The sequence below is a fragment of the Lissotriton helveticus genome, chromosome 10 (assembly GCF_964261635.1).
Source record: "Lissotriton helveticus chromosome 10, aLisHel1.1, whole genome shotgun sequence".
In the NCBI taxonomy this organism is placed as follows: Eukaryota; Metazoa; Chordata; class Amphibia; order Caudata; family Salamandridae; genus Lissotriton; species Lissotriton helveticus.
In genome coordinates this window covers 930,696,690-930,717,491 of record NC_136071.1, presented here as the reverse complement: position 1 = coordinate 930,717,491, position 20,802 = coordinate 930,696,690, and the positions used below count along the sequence as shown (strand labels likewise).

At 38.5% G+C, this 20,802-nt stretch overlaps 1 protein-coding gene and 1 long non-coding RNA gene across 2 annotated transcripts in view; one reads left to right on the top strand and one right to left on the bottom strand.

Annotated features, from left to right (window-relative positions):
- FAM237B (family with sequence similarity 237 member B) overlaps positions 1-20,802 on the top strand; it is a 459,720-nt gene that overhangs the window by 419,194 nt on the left and 19,724 nt on the right. The gene's annotated exons all lie outside the window — the stretch shown is intronic.
- LOC144785550 (uncharacterized) lies at positions 9,589-20,591 on the bottom strand. The gene is made up of 4 exons (XR_013601957.1): positions 20,487-20,591; positions 20,322-20,402; positions 20,127-20,237; positions 9,589-10,179 (listed from the first exon to the last, which is right to left on the bottom strand). It is a non-coding gene; the product is annotated as an uncharacterized LOC144785550 (long non-coding RNA).

The window sequence follows — 20,802 nt, the reverse complement described above, 5'->3', positions numbered from 1 at the left end:
CTCCTATAACAGACTGGCTTCGGTAATATGGGTATGTAAATATTTCAAATGTCCAAAATTCGGTTGATTTTCAAATGTAAATTGGTGAATGTATCATAATTCCTTTTCTTTTTGCTGATTGAAGTCTCACCGGATTATGTTTATCTGCTGGGTACTTTAGATATCTGTCTATGTGTTCAAATGCTGATCTACTTGAGATAATGTCAGGGCAGAATACTCCTTCTTTTGTGTATATATTAAGGAACCAGGCACAACGGTCCAATTTGTAATGGAATATGGATTTGGCAACTGGTTTTTAGTGCTTTTCTAGAAATGAGGTGCAATGTGTCACTCCGTAATGTGGTGTTTCTTTGGTATTTCTTTTCTCTATGTATGTAAACAACAACAAAAATAAAATTAAAAATTAAAAAAATAATAAATGACGGGTAGGATAATAACTTCTGCTGGTTTTTTATACTTAGTTTCATTTGCGTGCAGTGTGTGTTGTGCTTTTCTAGCAGTATAGAGGTCATCTATTTGTGTTATACTTAAATGTGTGCATTTGCTGAAGCCTAAGAGCAGTTTGAAAACTGCTCTGAGTGGCAGCACTGCTTTTGAAAGGTACATTTTGCCCAAATTCGACTTTGGTGTTAGGGGCACTTAAAAATAAAAGACCCACAATGTTTTGGCATATTAGTCATCCCCAGAGTGTCCCCTAGATTTCCCAGGAATGGGGGATCAGAAATGTATAAGGTGTACACCCTTACAAAATGAGTTTTGTACGCCTGGGTAAAATGACATTTTACATTTTAGTTTCCCCCATTGTGGTACAGCACTGCTTAAATTCAACTTTGATACTAGGAGTTCTCAGTATGATAATTAGGCAGTATAGAGATCAAAAAAGTTTTTAGTGCACTTATTTTTAATGAACATTTTTTTTCATATCGTCTAAATTCCCTTTTTATTTTATTTTTAATAACACCAACCCTTTTGATGGTTCCACATATAAAAAGCAAGCGTCATTCCTTTCCTATCATATTTAAACGCATTCATTTATAACCCTAAGCACAGAAGCCTTACTTGAAATATGAAAATTGAGCACCACTTTTTAAAGGACAGTTATTTTTTAACATCAGAACCACAGATGTGCTTATGTAAAAAGGCATTAAAAAAGGAAATCCCTACTTTCAATCTTTTCTCTGTTATCCTAAATAATGAAACTGTCTTTTGTAACTTTTAAAATCAACAGTCTGTAATGCAGGCCTTTATACCACTTAACTTAAAATCTAGTTGACTCAGCATTTTCTGTGTGGCTTGGGACCAGAAATAGCCATGAGTTATTGACACAGCTGTTGCTCTGACCAGGAGACATCGAATTCTGCACCTTCCTCAGCACTGCCGTGTGACAGTTTAAACACAGTTGTTGGAAAGCTTTTTTTTATCTGGTGCTGAAAGTAAGCACGTCACAGTCTATTTAAAAATTGAGGCATTTCAAGACAATCAAAATCTATCGTTTTGATAATGTCGTGTTTAGTTCAGCAACAACCAATTCACTCAGATGATGTGAAAGCCTTTTAATATACAATACAATGTATCTAAGGAAAATGCTATAACATTTTGTATTTTAGTCATAGTTATTGCAAAGCACACAATTTCGATTTTCTTCCTCTGTATGAGGCGTATTTTAATCCTATTGAATGTGAATTCTAATCTTATTTGTAGCATTGTGGCAATTTGCACATATCTATAGTTTCTTACTTTGTCAATTTTAATGGTAGCGTACAGCTATTTAGCATATGTTACATAATTCATTTCTGGATTTTTTTATTTAATATGTAATTAATTACATTACATTTTGTATAACAGAATGATGACAACAAAAAATACATTGAGCTAATTCCAGAAATTTTCAGAAGGGCATCATACACTCAGAACACACAATACAGCGTGCTGAAGGCTAGACATTCTCACACAAAAAGCGCAATCGTTACTTACTCACACAAGTACCACCGGTGTCAAATCACAAACCACATAGACATTTAAACACATAATTAACCCACAAATCAACACTTAGGACAGAGCCAAGGGACAGCTCACAGACTGTACTGAAACCAAACCTTTTGTAAATATTAGTTGTAAGTCATATTTACAAGAAAAGCTCTCAAAAATAGCCCAAAAGACTGCACAAACACAGGTCAAAGACTGTTCCATGTTCAAGAAGCCAAAATACACCAAATTTGCTAGTTTTGGCTGGCAGAAGACCCAAAAACAATGCTCTGCATATCACCACTTATAAAAGTTAAAGTGCACAAATCAGGATCCTTTTTTATGTACATATTTTAATTCCATGGGGTACTTAGTCACCAAGGAAGAAATACGTTTTTATACCTAAACCTATTTAGGTATCCCCTCTAGGGGAACCAGCTGAGTTCATTTAAGATTCACAATGGTACCTCCAAGAAAGCAACAAATTCTACAATGTGTGCTAAGAACAGGCATGCCAAGAATATTGCAGCATATACAATATTATTCACCAAGTGGCACTTAACCTAATATGTGCCGTTCAAGTTTTTACAATTTAGAGAAAAATCTCCTCATTACCTGCCTACATAAATTGCAATTTACATATAATCACACAAGTCACACTAATCCCATTATTGGCCAATACAAGTCAAGCACATGTCGACAACCTTTCCAAGCACAAATCTCCAACCTCTCACTGCGAAGTTCTGAATGACCTAACGGTAATTTTTAGAATACTCACACCAAAAAGGTTCTCAGTCAGGAGCGGCTACCTCCTGGAGCGCCAGATCAGGGAAGACGAGAAATATACTGGGCTGCAGAGAGAGAAAATCTCAGTGTGCAGGGTACCTCCTTAGTAGAGTCCTGTTCTCCTCAGTAGATTCCTGTCTCCTGTCAAGACCACTCCCTTGGATAGACCCTTTTCTGATGAGGTCCATGTTTCGGGTGCCATTTGAAGAAATAAAAACCTTCTAAGGGGTTCACTGATACACCAGGTCCTTTTAAACCAACAAAGAAGAAATTGGCACGGAAGCTGTAATATAAAAACATTGCATTTATTAACCTCAGATGAGGGAGATTGCGTCACACAGTACCCTCAAGCCATTGTAGGAGGCATTCTAAGGAGTACAGAGAAAAGGGGACTTATATATGCATAGGTTACATAGTCAACATAAAACCAAGGGGATGTCCTGGCACATATAAGCATGGTTACTGACTAATATGGCTATACAAAATGTGCTTGCTCAAGAAAGTGGGAGGAGAGATATTTCTCCTTACATCAGCAAGAAAAACCTGACAGTTCTATACTAGGAGAAGGTGCATTCTAATAGCTAGGCCTTTCTGAGTATGTGCAAGGCTCTGGAAGAGGGAGAAAGCACATGGCAAGCACATGGCTAACTAAAATGGCTGGCAAGTACAAAATGGCTTTCAGCTCATGCTAACAGTGAATCCTGCAATCTTTAACAAGTGCTAAATGTTGTGCTAACAAGCACATTCACTGAAGTAAAGCGGCAACAAAATGCGCAGAAGAGCGTGCGTGCTCTAGCGACTATTCGGCAGCAGAGACACACACACGTGGTGCGCCACACGTTGATTCACACAGTGGGCTCTTCATCCTCCAATCCTGGTGTGCAGGTCCTATTCGCCCTCCAACCACTCCAGGTGTGTTTGACACAACACACATAATTGCCTGATCCCCTCCCAGCGAGTGAGGTCACCTTTGTAAAGAACAAGATCATACCTACGCGAAATGCAGTCAAGCAGGAACGTCATGTTGAAAACAAACAAAAAAACAGAAAAGAAAGGGGAGTCAGAAGCAAAGGGTTAAAGTCCTATGAATGTATCTCCTTTACAGCTGCAGAGGGGAACAATGTGCACTCAGAAGTATTTATTCAGTCAGATGAAAGAGCGCTGCGCCTGCAAACCAGAAAGGAGACCTGGCGAAGACCCCCTTCAAAGGGATTGTATTATGTGAAGCTATTCACTTTAAAACCTTTTAAAACCTATCTCTTCACTCTTGTAAGAGACAGGGACCAAGAGAGAGAGAGGGAGCCGGGGAGGGCTGCGTGCGTGCGCGCAGTCTGCTCATTTTCAAGCACACACTCGTGCTTGTGGCGTGCCCCAGCTCGCTCCCGCAAGGTGGATGTCACCACAAGCTCGGGTGTTTGCTTGAAAATGACCAGAGTGATGGCTAAAGGTCTTCCTATGCAGGACATGCGGACTGCGTAGGTGAGACCTAAAAATGAAACAGAAACATTTCATTTTTCATTTTGAAATGCAGCCTGTTGAAGGAAAACGGGCTGCTTTAAAAAACAATTTATTTAAAAAGCAGTCACAGACATTGTGGTCTGCTGACCCCAGGAGGTCACCATCCCTGTGAGTGCTGGCCATTCCCGATAGGGTCGCAAATTGCGACCTGCCTCATGGATATTAATGGGGTAAGTTGTTTGTGACCACATTGGGAATTGCAAAGAGTGTCTGAGACACTGTTGTAAATTCCATTTTGCGAGTGACAAATTGTGAGTCGCAAAACAACAGAATTTGTGACTCGCAAAATGGAAGGCTCATACATCTGGCACCAAGAGTGGCTAAAAGATAGTAACATAACTGTTTATGTTGGTAATTAAATGGTTAAAATATGTAATTTAATAATATATAATTAAAAGAAAAAATATAGATTTATTTTTTTCTTTCCAGACAACATCTACTTCTACTTAAAAACAGAGAGTTATAATGCTGGTGAAAGAAGAAAGAAAGAGAGGAAAGGATACTATCTTCTTACAACAGAGAAAGAAAAGGGACAATGTGGATAGTGTGCTTAGAGAGAAGAGAGCTGCTGATAAGATAACTAAAAAGATTCTAAAAATAGTATGTGGAAAAATGCACAGTGAGCAAAACCATGCAAATAAAAAGCAAGGTCTTAAATCGGCTACGAAAGGAGATAAACTAAGTGACTTTAAGAGTAATAAATTGTTTGAGAAAGCAGATAGTTTACCAAAAAGACAGAGGGAATTTAAGGAAGTAATAGTCAGAATTTTTCATAGAAGGGTAATTCAGAATTTGGTACAAACTATGAGACAGTATAAAAGGGGAGGAGAATTATTCAAACAAAAAAAACATATTGAGATAGTAGTAGATAAGGCATTTGCTCTGAAGATGAGTCTGTTTATTTTGATTCTGAACAGAATGAGAACACTGGCTAAAACTGTGATGTGTATGAAGAGAATAAGCCAAAAAAAAGACTTGTAAATAGAAGCAATTTTCTAAAATTTTTAGAAGTGTATTAGTGTGTGCAGTTGAAATAACTGGTCAATGGTATGAAGTTAAAGATGGTAGTCCCATTGCAAATAAAGATATGGTTCTTAGGGATGTAGAGGAAGTGATAGCTCAGGAGGTACAATGAAGGCATAGACAGGCACTTGCATACAAATGGCAGTGTAGAAGTATTTTCTGTGTTCAACAGGAATCATTTGACATATCAAGATTTTTCTTTATGTCAATTTCCAGGTAGAAGTGTCAAATGGAAAATTGCAATTTTGCAAGGATTAAATCCATGCCAACTGAGGGAGCATACTAATTTACACAGACATTAACTGCCATGTCTGTCGATGAAAGTCTGCAGACGCACCTTTCATCACTTCAGAATGTTAGCTGTGCATCACTGTAAAATGCAAACTTTTGTTAGGAGACTTTACTTTGTAAAAACTCCTGCATTATGTTTAGTAGAAATCAATAGAGCTCTATTTCATGGTACAGTCACAGAGGTTGAAAAGGTTTGTGAAGATGTTCAGTTTTGTTTCTTTGGTCATGAATATGAGGCTAGGGAAAAAGAGGAGTTGGTATGTGCTGCTGTTGAGCAACAAGACACAGGTATTACTGTTGATAACTTGGCATAAGAGATTGCAAAGTTCAACACAGTTTCTTCAGAGAACCCAAACTGTGTTTGCATTTGTTGTTGACACACTCACTACAAACACCAAACTCGCAATGTCCTTTTGTTCTCAAAAACTGAACAAGAGAACAGAGATAAGTTGCAAGAATTTGCTGAATATTTATTTGTAGAGGAACACTTTGATTTGTCAGCATTGAAAATTGTATTTAAGTATTGCTATAATAAGTTAGAAGATAACAAAATGCCAGCTAGAGCAATACATAACCCGTTAGAATTGGTATCAATTTCAGAACAACTTTGAACAATTATATGTTTATGAATTAATTCTCATACAATATATACACCCATTCGAAAGCAATAGTCTGTAGAGAGTCAAAGACCGGGAAGCTGCCACCAACAGAGCTACAGAAAGGCCTTTGAAGGAAGAGATGTCTACTTACCTTTAGATTTTAAATGGAATATTGAAACTGTAGGGGTAGATATTGATGAACCACTTAACATTCTAGTAAATGGTGTCCCTACAAAGAACAAAAACATCTGTCAGGAGTTAGTGGATGTTAATAAAGTAAACAAAGCTACATTTTACATGGCAGAAAATAATATTCATTACAAAAATGTTGATGTTGTTTGAGATTTAACTTATATAGAAGATGAAACATTACCATCAAGTGGACAGATTGAGAAAGTGGATATATCCAAATCGGGAGAAATTTAAGAACACTATAGCATCCATCCACTTCATTGTAAAGAAGTTATTGATAATGCTATTGATACCTTTCAAATGAAAAAAGCACAAGGAGCTCCCATGAATGTGTGGGAGAAAGGTTTAGAGGCTTGCTGTTTTCACAACTTTTTCCCACTGGAGCAGGTGGCCGGTATGATGACCCCTCCATACAAATACCTGCAGCTGAATAAAGATCAACCAGATTTTATTCAGAAGATCCTAGATTTCACCAGTTTATTCCATACAAATTCCATCTTCTATTTGAGAGTGACTTATCTGGACTATCATATGCTATAAACTTCATACTGAAGACAGGAGCTAACCTACAAAATCTTTCTGCAAAGGAATGTGTTGACAAAGATCATGGGAAGTATGAGATGTTGGAATATAACTTGATTAATTTGATGGCATGCCGACGTGGCACCAATCAGTATTGGAATCGTTGTCATGGAGAATTGAAAAGTATGTTGAGAAACCTAGGTGCAGTTACTTGGTTTGTGACATTGAGTTGTGCGGAGTATAAATGTAATTGAACTGACACTACAGAAGTGATTGCATTTTGGACTGTGTGGTTTACTGCAAGTTTAAATAGTAATAGGCCTGTAATACATTTTACTTATGGCATTCAAGATCTAGTAGATATATGTAGTGGATAAGTACTATTTACTCACAACAGTCAACATGATGCACAGTAATTTATAGTGGTCATCCTTGGAGTTTTAGTAGAAGAAGAAATGAATATAGATGACTTATTTGGACTGAGTTACACATGGAACCATGAGTGTGAAGATTGCTCTTTTATGTCTACCACTCAAATAAATTCTGAGCGATTTCTGTACTTCACACTTCCAGATTGCAAAACTGTATCTTTTGACAGATTGATCAGAATGGCTAATCAAAATGCAACCTGCCCAATTTGTAGATCAGATGTTATGTCTACATTGCATATACATACCTCACGTTTAAGCACAAACGTTTTTTAAACTACCTAATTATTACCTTTTGTTTCTTCAACCAAAGTTCGAAGGGGTATTACTGTTTAAAAAGTAGTGCCTGGTATTTTTTCTAAGTGGATTTTCAGTGTTTAAGACATCGTTCGGCCTACCGTGGATGGGGTTTACAAAAGGGTATGCAAAACTCAAGTGTGATTTATATCTATTAATAGTAACGTACCACTTCTAATACTGATAGAGGTATTTTAAAGATATGTTTGTTGAGATTAGTTCAGTAACTATAAATGAAACAATGTATTCAAATATTGTAGTAAGTGCAATGCATAGTGTCACGTATTTGTAATAATATACTCTGCAGTTCTGTTTTTTTCTACAATCTTTCTGATAGTTTTCCCCCCACTGTTCAACGATGAACATTTATACAGCACATTATTTATGGAGTACAAGTATAAAAGCTGATAACAGAAAAAAGGGAAAATAAAATGCTTTACTATAATGTGAAATGATATTACAACATAAGCAGTGAGTCCTGTTTTGTTGCTGGATTTTTTTTATGTAATACTAACTTATATTTATGTTATTTTTCAACAGTCGAATGACACCATCTATTGGAGTAAAGTAAATTCCGAATTACTTCTTTCTGTGCAGTTCAACAAACTTTCATTGTCAAGGTGTATGCCAAGGGGGAGGCTCATACAGTCACCCACTCACTCACTCATACAGTCAGTAACACACCAACTCACTTACCAATACAGCTGCTATCACTAATATTCACTTACCCATAAAGATGCTCATGCATCCACTTACTTATTAATTTAGTTAGTAACACACACATTCACACACCTATACAGTCACTGACACAAGCACTCACTGACCCATACAAAAACTCATACAACCAATAATTCATTTATACAGTCACTTACACACTCAATCACTCTAGCTTGAAACCACGGATACACCCAGTTATTCACCCATGCCACTGATTACACAGTCATTCACACACCTATACATTCACTGACACAGCCACTGACTCGCCTACACAGACACCAACACAACCATTCTGTCACCTATACAGCTACGGACACACACACTCAGTCTACAATACAGTCTCTGACACAGCCACTCACCCATCCATACAGATACTCATATATTTAGTAACTTACCCAAACAGCGACTCATACACTCGCTCTCTCACCAACACTACCTCTTACAGAGACACTCACTCATCCATTCAGTACTCATGCTGCGACTCACTCACCCATATATCTGCTCATGTAACCCCTTACTCACTGATACAGACACTCACTCACCCATAAACCTACTTACATACACTGACTCATCCATGCAGCCACTCGCACAACCACTCACTCACCCATATACCTACTCACACATTGACTCACTCACCCATACATCAACTCACATGCTCACTCACTCACTCATACATCATGTAATCACTTATCTATATACCCACTGACACATCTACTCACTCACTCATGCAGCCACTGTCTTTCACTCACCCATACACCTAATCACACATCACATCACTCACTCATACAGCTACTAATACATACAATCACTTACTCATACACATACTGATACAATGGCTGACTTACCTATACAGCCACTGACAGACTCAGTCACTCATCCATTGATCCACTCAGTTAACCACTTACTCACTCATGTTCCCACTCACCAACTAACACAGGAATGCACATACTCATATTCTTTACTTACACATACAGACACTTACAGTTTATCTTTCGTTAAACCAAGAAAGGTGGTTTTAATTTGAACCTTTGTTTTTTGTGATTTGTCAGAACTTTTTTGTGATTTTTTAACATTTCGCTTTTTTGGTATTTTTTAACAAATAAAATGGCAACTAGAAAAGGTTTTAACACAAAAAACTCAAAACTGGGGAAACAAGTGTAATTAAAAAAAATATTAAAATGAACTCTTGGGTAGTTTTGCTACCTACAAAACTGCAGCAACAGTTTTCCTCCTACATTTAGAACGTTCTTGCAGTCCAAACAAAAAGTGCTATTTCTTTGGAGTTCGGATGACTTCTCCGGAAGCCGTTGCTGGACCTCAGATAGAAGAGGGTCCCCAGGAGCAATTAGTGTTGCAGTTGAGCTAGATGGGTCCCCTGCGCTGCACTGCCTCTCTGCTTTGGCAAAGTGGTTAGAGTGGTTTGAGCATACTCATTGTCCCGTACGAATATTTCTTAGACATACCTTTGGAGACAGTCTTGTCACATAAGGGAAACTTAACATGCTTTGCCACCACTTTCTTTCCCCGGAGGGAAAGGTGAATAACTCCTAAGCAATTGATTGGCACTTTGCCAAGGGTTTCTCCTCAAAAGAACTGTGTTCATCAGGGTGTGGCTGCTGATCCTCACTGCCACCAAATGCCATTTTATTTGGAAATAAGTTTTAAAAAATCACCAAAATGAATTTCCAATATGAAAAAAGAAGGTGCTGGAAAGAAAAGGAGTTGGGGTCTTCCTTTCCAGAATAATGTAAAGTGTTTTATCCAATGAGATCCCTTTAGTCCGTAGTCATGTTATGTTCGCAAACATCAGCGTATTTGCAACCGCCAAAGCATTCGTGATTCTGGAAATAGAATAAAACAGTGTTGAACGATAAAATTACTTATGAAATTCAGACTTTATATTTTATATTAGTAAACCACTGACCACAAACATTAATTATAATATGTGTATATATGTTTTTTAGACTTTCTAAAAATCACAATGATTTTTCGAATAACCTCGCTACCGAAATATGCGTATTATGGCGTTTTGCAAAGAATTCGTTAACATTAAAAATGTGATAAAAAGGCCATCTGGGCACATCTGTTTCTTCCAAGATAGAATATTCTAACTTCTTTGGCTTGGTGTAGGCAAAGTAAGAGTTTTTTCTTTCAAAGGATGGATGGGAATACATCATTGACCTATCAGAGTGCAAAATGTTTTAACTCTGATGAGTAGGTTCTTTCTGGTTGTCTCCTTATGAGAGGAGAATACATGGTACTCTCTTTTTATGTTTACAAGTATGTAAATATGGAAAATCACCATAACCGCTTGTCCCTGCCCTGTTCACCTTAGTAGTATGGAAGCTTCTTCCCACTTTATGCCAGGATGATGTCCTGCTATGCAAGCAGCTCCTCAGTACATTTTCTTAATATTCTTTTGATGCCAAAGAATATGACGAAAACTCCTCCAAAAAAAGATGCACTTACTTTATGTGTTTGATGGGAAGTACCTTTGTTTGGGACGAAACACCTCTTTCTACTCTTGTTGTCTACTCTATAGGAGAATTCATGTAATCACATATTTCAGGATAAAGATGTATGTAGCACAATCGCATTGCTGAAACACACACAAGGTCTCAGCAGACATTTCATCCTGTTCCATTACACAGCTGTACACTAGAATATGCTCTACACATTTACCCAAACAGGTAGCACTTCCTAATTAACCAGTGGAAAGTACTCCAGTTGGGTAGACATGTTGTGCAAAATTGTGGACTGATCTTGTAAAATGGAACAGGTAAGCTTCAATTTGTGCAGAATCACTCATAAAGTTACCAATACACTCACACAGACACTGATACAGCCACTTGTACACCCATTCTGTCACTGTCACATCTTCTCACAGACCCACACAGCCACTCACAAACTCACTCAGCTACCCATACAGCCACCCACACACCTACTGTTATAGGTTATCGTTGGGAACTACAACTTAAAAACCTTTAAAAATCACATACAAAAACAGAGGTTACAGGAACATAACATTTACGAAATAGAATTTTAAAAAAACGTAGAAATAAACTGGAAAAAACAAAGGTTACAGGGACATTATAGTTAGGAAAAAAAATTAGAAAAACAGTAGAGTTTCATTGAAGAAAAGCAAAGGTTACAGGGACACTGAGCAAGGAAATTAATTTTTTTTACAACTTGAAATTCACTGCAAAAAATGACATCATATTTAAGCTCAGATTGCACTCATACAAAACAATTGAAATTCAGCATATACAGTTACCTGAGCTAATTATAACTTACGCCCGCAATGCACTGCTTATGACCTCATATATTACATCACTCATGACATGATCATAAGCTTAACTATAATGTCCCTGTACCAGTGTGTGTGTGTGTGTGTATATATATATATATATATATTCACACACACACACACAAATATATAATTCCTGTCATTGCCCTCCTATCCCAAAGAACCGTACTGCTCAAAAAAGAATTTAATTATTCACTAACGTCTCTTCCATATGATACATTTCAGCCAATACAAGCATCCTTAATCAAAAACGATTTCAGGGTCATTTTCTTCCCCTTATATACAGCGCACAGCGCACATGATTCGTAAACATAAAAGAAATACTGTGAGTTACATTTTTTCCCTCAATTTCATTCCATATTGTGCAGTAAATAATCAAATTGCAGTTCTAAGAAAATCTTTTGTTTTCCTCAATTCATGATTAACTATTTTGTGCCCTGTGTACATTCAACATGTCTTATTTTGGCAAAACCATAATTTTCCAATTATTCATAGTTTAATTATAGCTTACCAGTCCTTAGGACACACACAAAAGTACAAGTTCATTTAATTCAGAGGGATGTTAGTAATTACAACATAAACTGTAACTGTTACAATAATTCATACCCCTGTTGGCGATCCTAAATACGGTGCCAGGTCACTAACATTACTATCAGGGGCTGACGGTTTGTAATCAAAATAATACTGTGAAAATTATAAAAATGTGTATGACTCCTCATCGACATTTAGACTATTCGGTAACATAGACTGTTCGGAAACATGCTGTCAAGATTAAGGAAATACTTATTTACACAGGAGGTAATAATTATGTTTTTTATGTTTAAAGTGAAAACCATAACTTTCAGTGCTTTTGAGAATTGCATTTATCTTCTAAGTACTTTTGTATTACTCATCTTTCAAATAATCAATGATTTTGTGGTGTTGTATGGCATTCATTTCCACCCATTCAAACTATGACCAGGCCCTGCATTATGCAACGCTCCACTACACCAGTTGCAAATAACTTTGAGCCACGCACAGCAGACTATGGGCCAGAGTCTATGGCCATCAACCACTTTACCCCAACCAGCTATGTGCAGCCTTTCGCTAGGCACAGCAGGCTCTGGGCACAGAGTTTGATCTCTGTCAAGTCTCTGTTCCCATACCCTAACCCAAGCAAACCAGCTGCAGACAGGGTTGGGTTAAGCAGAGCAGGCTTTTAGCACAGGGCATAGGCCCACATGCATCAAGCTTTTTTGCATTCGCAAACGGTGCGAATCGCAAAATTCGGCCATTTGCGAATGCAAAAACCTTTTTTGGGATGCATCATTTTTTTTCATTATTCGCAATTTAAGAAATCGCAATTTTTTGCGATTTCTTAAATGCTATGCAAGATTTTTTTTAAATTGCGAATTCGCAATTAGGAAGGGAAAAATTACCATGAAGTAAACCTTCATGGTAATTTGCGAAAAGTTTCAAAAATGCACAAAAGTGCATTTTTGAAACGTATATTTTACACACACACATGCCTCCCAAAAGCCCCCTTCCAAATTAGAAAGATTTAGAACCAGGTTTATAAAGATGTCTGTGATGAAACGTGGCGACAAACAGAGGCACATGTGCAAATCAACAAATTCCCAGGATTGTCTTGGAGATATTGGACTCTTTCCAGGCTGCTAAATATTGAAGTTTACTGTGTTGTATACAGGAGTCAAGGTTGGACTCTACCTAATGCTGCTGGGGTCTGTTTAGAATTACATAAGAATTATGTTAATCAATGGACCCGGACAGAGCTGGTTTTACTATAGATTCATGCACCATTGCATGTACTCTCCAATGAGGTAGAAGGAGAGTCATAGGACTAAGGAATCCACCCATTTGAGAATTTTAAAGGGACTCTTCAACTTGGGACTAAACATAGATGTTGAAACAGTTATGGACAGGCAGTTTGTGGAAAGCCAGACTTTGTCTCCAATCTTGTACATAGAAATAGCTGAGTGATGCCTGTTACTGAAAGGAATGTTTGTACCCTGCCTTGGCAGGATGTAGGGGATGTTGATGGGCTGGGTGCCGAACTAGTTTGATTCTGTCACAGTAGATATAGTTTAAATAGAAATAGATATGACTTTTGGCAAAATACATGGATGAAAGGCCAATGTGCGGAACAAAAGTGAACAGCCGAAAGAGCTATGCAAGGAGCTGTTGTATGCAAATTCAGCTAGGGCTGCCGACAATGCTCAGTCTTCTGAGTATATGGCTTAATATAACCTTTCCATCTGCTATCTATGTATGTATAACAACTTGTTGATTTATATTTTACAATTCCTATACTTCCTAAATAAATGTTTCGAAAATAGGTTGTAAACTGACTAGTTCTTTCTGTGATTAATATTTGCAGGGGACTATGGAGTTAAAATATATTGTCGTAAATAATTCATGCAAGTTTAGGAGCTGTGGGAATCTTTCAGAGGGGTATGAAGTGACCTAACTTTGTGTTATAATCTACTGCAGCTAACTACATATTATACCCTTGAGCATTTGGTAGAAATACATAGAATTAATGTTACGCAGCTGTTGGGGCATTGGTAAAGTTTGTTAACGTCCTGTAGGTTTCATTTGTTCTGACTTCACTTTGGCACAGACGGTGAAATGTGATCTATAGCTTTTGATTTGTTATTGTATCTGGGCCATCAAATGTAATGATCTAAGAGTTTGCTCATCTTCTTGTTTCTATAATGGCCTGCCATAGGAGAAATGTGACAACACCATAATGTATTTAGTTTTAGCTCCTGTATAGAGATGAATGGAGCTCTGTTGTGACAGAGAAGAGATCCTTATTTACATCCGTCCATTGGCTTTACACTGATAAATACAGTGGATTCTAATGTGGTTTGAGCTTCTGCTATCAATGGCAGAAATTATTGTATTTCTTCTGATTGCATTTATACAGTGCTGAGAATGTATGGGGATGTATAAGGGCTTACAGAGCCTTCCAATTATCTTGAATGAACATCAACTCTTGTCATGTTGATGGTCTGATCGATAGGTCATGTTATATTTAAATCTTGTAAAAAATAAGGTCAATATGGTGTGACAAGAATGTACACACTTCCTGGGGTGTAGTAAAAATAGGTTTTTACGATCTGTCCAAACTGTGAACAGATTCTTGGTTCCCTCTGTTTTATGATGCTAAGGGAGAAGCCTTCTTTGATTGCTAGTGTAATTACTTTCTGTAACAGATAATGTCCTTGAATAATATGCCATAGTGTGGAATGCCTAAGTATTTGGATACCTTTGTGACAAAATAACCAATTGTAGCACCAGAAGATGCATCTGTTTTCACAATAAAAGGTCTATGAGGATCCGTATACATGAGATGGGAGCAGTTGTAAGGACTACTCTCGGTGACTGGAAAGCCTTCTCTTGATCAACAGTCTAATGACATCTGACCTCATTCTTAGTTAGATGGACAATATGGTAGATAATCTATGGTGAGTCCTGCATAAAAAGTGATAGAAGTCAGAGAAGTCAACAAAGCATATTTACTTGAAATTGGTAGGTTAGGGCCTGTCTCACACTACCTTAACTTTTCCTCACCAACTTTGATTCCAGCTGCATAAATATTGAAGACCAAAAATGTGATACTGGAAGACCCACTTTTCAGCCTTATCTTATTACAAGTGTTGTTGTAGTATTTTTAAGACTTTCCTGTAGTGTTGCAGGTCTTCAGAACAAATCAAGGTATCATTAAGTACAAAATTACATAAAAGTATAGTAGATCCTGTAAAACTTTATTTAAATAGTCCTGAAAAGCTGCGGAAGCTATACATTTTAAAAGGCATCTCCAGTAATTAAAAGTTGCAATATATTTTACTCAATGCACTATTCCTCCCATAACCCTCTGTAGCAGTTTATGGAGTTATTTATTGTTTGAGAGTTTTATAAAGAGCAAACATGACCTTAAATTTACCAAGAGATTAGTTGAGCCACATTGCTTGGCTACAGCTATTATAGCAGATTCAGGATTGCTATGGTAGTCTATAACTGTTCTCTTTATACAGCCAGAAAAGTAAGTTCATTGAGTATCTTTCAAGCAGTAGTGCGTTCATGTTCTTCTTGAAAACTAGATCGAAGGGGTTTGTGCATTTATCCAGTGACAGAGTTCGATATCCTGGGTGTGCTACTAGTAAAGGAGCGACAGTAGGATCTTTCTTTCTTAAATGTGTGCGGCTTTAGGAGTAGAGAGTTTGAGTTTCTCAGTGAGTGTCTGCCTCAGGATATTTCTGGGGTTCCGTGGTGCAATGCTTTATGTATGATACAAGCTATTCTTAGGATGCGGCGTGCTTCGAAAAGTAGCTACTTGAGGGTGATAAGACATTGGGTGATGTTTATTAACAGTTGTTCACATTTTGATTAGGGTCACGTACAGCCTATTATGAAGAGATGTTATGATAAAGTTGTGTGTCATCTGTGTAAAGATGATATGCAGTGTTAGCCTAGTGAATAATGAGAGTTATGGGTTCCATGTAGATTGAAGAGCATCAGACCTAGAATCGAGCACCAAGGGAACCCTTGATTGAATGGGGCAGGATTATATAGGAAGTGATGAGTGTACCGACCAGTCCAATCTGTGATTTAGGGAGAACAATGTTGTGATTGACTGTTTCAAAGGCCATAGAAAGGTCAAGGAGTATAAGCAGACAGAATTCCCCTTTATCCAAAATGATTAAGGCATTGTCCATGATGTTAAGAATGAACCTTTCAAGAATGCAGCCAGTTTTGAAAACCAAACTGATTAGAAATTGTCTAGGAGGTGGTGGTCCACAATATGTTTGTGGAGTTGTGACAGCACACAGTTTTCGAGGACTCTGGGCAGGAATGGCAGGTTGGTTACAGGCCACTGGACGCAATTTGTTCATATCTTCTGCTGCATTTTTTAAGTAGGGGTTGAACTTGACCTGTTTTCAGGCAGTCTAGAACTGCCCCTAGTAGTGATGCTTTGATTATTGTGGTCCAGAGGGGTGGATGATGGTAAGTCCAGAATTCTTGATTAAAGCAGCTAGTATGGAGTCCGTAACATGTGTAGTAGGCTTTGTGTTTGCTACAATTTGAATGAGTTTGTCTTCTTTTTGAAATTGTTCCAAGAGGCATTGTTTTAGGGTCATGTCTGTACAGAATCAACTATGTTCCTAGAACTGCCTCCAGGAATGTCTTTAACAAGTGTGGATGGGCAAGGAGGATTATCCAAGTGCGCATTAGTCAGAGAAAGTTCTATCTTCTAGAACCTGCCTATGAAGAAGTTGGTGAATTTCTCACATCTTACTGTTGAGTAGACCGTGTCTTTTTCAGTTTTATGGTAAATCTGTTGCCTAAGGATGATGAAGAGTTTGTTGATTTTGCTACATCTAGACTTTGACTTTAATTGCATTCAGTTCTTGGTAGTCAACATATGGGTAGTAGTATTGATGAGGTTTAGTAACATAAAAATGTTTGTGTTATTGATTTGATACCAGTAGCAATCACAGGGCTGATGTGGATGTAACTTGTCTGCTCCTCTCTTGCTAAAGACATCTTCATATTCCTTGTATATCGGGGGTAAGAAGTAATTTTCAGATGATATTGATGTAGCCGTATATATTAAGAAGCACTTCAATTTTTGCATTTACTGGCTATACCGAGGGGAACCCAGGAATTCAAACAGCATTGTGAGAGTGACTGTATTTGCTGTTGACTCTCTTAGCCATTTTTCTATTATTATATTCTCCCTAAATTGAAGGCAAATGCTAGAGCATCACTTGCATCAAAGGCCTTCTTTTCCACATGACCTGAAGCAGTTGCCATAACCGAAGGGTTTGTAGCCCAACATCAGTCTCTAGAGGTCAAATGTATTTGAGTGTTTCATTTGATAACCTCAGGAGTAAACTTTCTCTGGAATGCTGTATCCATAACACATCCTAAGGTTTCAGAATCAACTAAAGCTAAAATATGAAATTCCCAATTCCTGGTGGCTAGAACTACTAGCAATTGGAAAAAATGTAAAAGACTTTCCATAGTCTTAGGGCCAAGCCTACATCTTTTGTGACAAGAGGAGGAGCTGCCTGAGTCCTCCCGCCCTAAGGACTTTTGCGCACCTGTTACATCCTATTTGATGTCTAACCCTGATGTACTTTGAACGTCACATATCATGTTCTGGGTTTTTCCTATCGTCTTTGGATTGCCCCTGTATGGGATAGCGTTCTGTAACTGTCCTCCCTCTGGCAGGCGGACATTAATACAATTTTTCCTGGGGCCTGCCTCTCTTTTATTGATCAGTGCTTTGGCATACAGACCATGTGCAGCTATGTTTAAGGGCAGAAGTGGCTATATTACGGATAATGGCTGGGAGAAGGTTGGGGGGGGGTGGGGCGGGATGTTGGTTTCTTTGAGACTGTAAGTACTGATTATGCAAATGTACTGTCTAGACATCTCCCATGTATGACCTGTTTGAAACCAATGAATAGATTTAAAAATAACATCTTTTGTGACAAATTTGGACAGTACTGAAGAATCTGACACCCCTTACAGCAATCCAAACAGCCATCATTTGTGTCATCTTTACTTCCTTCCTTAGTGAGGGCTCTCTTTTAATTCCTGGTCTGCATTGGTTCGTCATTCAAATTTACATTCTCTGTTCTCTGCCACACTGGGCAAACAAGCTCTGTGAGGATAAGTTCTATTTTTGGCTTTCCGACTTTGTCGAATGGTGTCAATTTGTGTTGGACTTGGCCTTCCGTGCAGGGTTACCCGCAAATGTTTTGGCTTCACCCTTACTGTTTTCGCTGAATTCATTTCTGTTGGCCTTAGGAATCTGTGCACTGTACCACTACATACCAATGTTAAAATGCTTATATTTTCTCCTTTAAACATGGTAGAATTGGCTTACAACTGATTGATTTGAATATTTACATATAATTCCCTAGTAAAGTGGTATACCATATAGAGTGCCTGTAAATTAAATACTACTAGTGGACCTGCACCAATTATTGTGCCATCCACTTAAGTAGCCCCTTAAAACAAGTCCTTGGGCTGCCATTGCAGCTTAAATGCAGTTATAAACTGCAATTTCACTTAGCAATATTACTGTTTTCCCAAGCCTTAAACACCCCTTTCAATGCATATAAGTCGTTCCTTAGGTAGCCCATAGGGCAGTGTGCATTGTAATGTAATTCCATACACAAACTGGGCAAAAAAGAGCACTTTATTTTTAAGGTTGGTGAAGATTCGCATATAGCGCCAAAGGAATGAAGAAAACAGGAGGTGTATTTGAAGAGTGGTGGAGAAAGGGAGCGTGGCCTCTCACCACCTCTCCACAATCCAGCTGTGTGGGGTGTACTGGAGGTAATAGTGGGGCTAGTAGGCCCCCTTGGAGCCTCAAGAGGAGTTCATCCCCCAAATAGTTGGGTGCAAGGAGGCACGTTTGCAGAGTGGTGTAGAAAGGGGCATGGCCTGCAACCACCTCTCAACATTCCCACTGTGTAGGGCTTACTGGAGGTAACAGATGGGCTAGTTGGCCCCTAAGGCCCCTCAGCAGCAAAGGGGACTTCATCCCCCAAACAACAGCGCTCCAGGAGGTACGTTTACAGAGTGGGGGAGAAAGGGGGCATGGCCTGCTATCAGAACTCTGTTTATGAAAACAATGGTTCAAAATGTTGCCAAAGAAATGGTCCAAGGCAGACGCAGGGGTTTCCCCCGAATGGGCAACAGTGCAACTAAGTAAGGGGAGACAATTAATGCTGAAGGGAGCATGGAAATGTGTGACCAGGGACACATTACGATCAGAGTAACAATAGTTGTTTATTTTCAATAGTGTGCAAGAAATAATACTAGTTCGGGTGTTCACATACAAAAGTGACAACAAGCGTGAGGTGCTCAGTGAGGGTGACTTAAAATATATACATTGCATTGACAACATACAAGTGAACTCCTTAGGAATGAATTTATATAAAATATATGGAGTTCTGGTTGTAGGGGGTCGAGGACATTTCGCTCTCCGGTATTTAGAGATCATCTTCAAGACATAGCATATGTGAGCAATCCGAATCTATAAGAGATATTTACATAAGTATGAGGGTGACGTCCTGGTCATAGAATATTAATACAACATACTAGAATCGGAGGTGGGCTCCCAGCGAAACAGAAAATGACATTTGTTAAGGGACACTTAGTTAGTTAGTGCCTTTATTGGTAAAATGTTTAAGTAGGGCATATTGTCGTGATGTAGAGAATTAATTCATGAGTCCAAGTTTCAAATTCAGGCAATGTGAATCGGACATGTTTCCGTTGTGAAGAAAAGATTAATTAAGGATTCAAATTTCAGGCAAAGTGACATACTTAATGAATGAGGATAGTGAGTTGATTGTAACAAAGTGGAAGGAAAAGGATAGTTAATCGAGGGCGCGCGAATTAGCAAGAGACGGAGCATTCGGAGGCGCCTTAGTTATGATGTATAAAACTTGCACTTACTCAAAAACTGATGGTGGGGAAGTTGCAAGAAGAGTCTGGGTAACTGCATGAAGAAAGAACTCAGAATGGTGGGCGCCGTGGCTGTCGTTAGCCCAATTATAATTCAGGTGGCTAAGGACAGAGGAAAATAACTAAATAGGGCTATTGAAAGGTACGAGTACATGCAGGTATAATAGCGGTGGTGGCTCCACTTACTTTGTGGTTAACAGCAGCGTGGTAATGGCTTGATGCCATTATTTTGAACGAGGGCGCCCAGAATTTAATTGCGAATTGGTCCTGAAATTGTAAAATAACAATTGAGTGCGGCCGGTAGGCAGAGTGTCGGTGAGTGCGTGATATAAAAGGGGGAGGTAAACTTACATGAGTAGTCAGGTGATTCAAGGCACAACACAGCTGTGTTGTCAGTGGAGGATAATTAATTAAGTCCATCCATTTGAAAAGTCGCCTAAAGAGGAAAGGGAAGCCATCCGAGTTGTTGAAGGGCACCAAGCTGGGAGAGAAGGAATCTGTGGCAAGCTGAGGATTTACTTGGCGGAGAGACTGCCGGAGTCAGTCTAAAAAGGGAGGAGAAGGCTATGTTCCTTGCTTCCGTGAGAGGCGCGCTGAATGGAGACAGCTGAGTTAATGAGTACAATGTGCTATTAATAGGAATGCCGGCCTGTACGTGAGCATGCAG